This window comes from Polistes canadensis, unplaced genomic scaffold (genome assembly GCF_001313835.1).
Source record: "Polistes canadensis isolate GaletaPanama2010 unplaced genomic scaffold, ASM131383v1 scaffold_159, whole genome shotgun sequence".
NCBI lineage: Eukaryota > Metazoa > Arthropoda > Insecta > Hymenoptera > Vespidae > Polistes > Polistes canadensis.
In genome coordinates, this window is record NW_014569706.1 from 333,258 (window position 1) to 334,587 (window position 1,330).

Here is a 1,330-nt window from a genome sequence, read left to right on the forward strand (position 1 = left end):
GTTCGTGAAAAATTAAAGTCTTTTAAATATTACAATCTAGATTTTGCTATTTTTAATTAATTAATATAGACATTGCATTTTTACTTATTTAATTAAAAGTCGAGTCATTGCAATTTTCTTATTAAATTAAATTAAAAGTCGAGTCATTGCAATTTTCTTATTAAATTAAATTAAAAATCGAGTCTTTGCAGTTTTCCTATTAAATTAAATTAAAAATCGAGTCTTTGCAGTTTTCCTATTGAATTAAATTAAAAATCGAGTCTTTGCAGTTTTCCTATTAAATTAAAATTCGAGTCATTGCAATTTTCTTATTAAAATAAATTAATAGTCGAGTCATTGCATTTTTGAAGTATATAAATTAGAGTTTTGTCTTAGATATTATTCATGAAATTAGAGTCACGTTCGTTTAAATTGTGTGGACTACCATGGATTGCTGCAGCTTGCACAAATAGTGCATTTGGATACAACGATGGAAGAAGAGGACATTCTTGCATTCAAAAATGCAGATAAGGACACAAAATAAAGGTTTTATTATTCAGAATGATTCAAATTAAATTAATAAACACATTAATCAAAGTATATAATAAATAAATATTTTAAATATACATTTCAATTTAATATATTTCAATTTTTTTCAAAGATATAATAATTTATTGAATATATACAATGTAATGTATTTTTTATTGCATCCTAATAGTTATCAGACTCTTGTTTTCACTTTGTTTTACATAGTCTTTTATCCTATTTATAAATTTCTTTTTTATTGAATATATGATCGTTGATTTTTTTTTTAATAGTAACAAATTAATGAAAAGAAAATTTGAATCATTCTTATTGAATGCACTGAAGAGTGCATATGAAAATCNAACATACCTGCTAAATGCAGATGAACATACAGTAAGAATATACATTTCTTAATCAGAATGATCAAAAATGAACGGATGAATGCACTAATAAAAGTACTAAATAAATGAATAATTTAAATATTTCTATCTTCATAATTTTTTTTTTAATCAAAAAAATTTATCTAATAATAATTTCACTATATATATAATAATTAATTTATGTTTACACAGTGCAAATTAATTAGAAAGTATTTTGAATCATTCTGATTAGAAACGTATAAGTCTTGCTAAGTAAATGAAATAACAAACAAATGACAGCCAGCACTCATAAGTGCATATAATTATGTCCGGAACATACATTTTCATACCAAAATTATTTATAAATAAATACCAAATAAAAGAATTAATAAGTTTATAATAGAGAGTGAGACAAACTATTTTTACTATATATAAATAATTAAAGAAAGATTTTATAAGTGATGTAT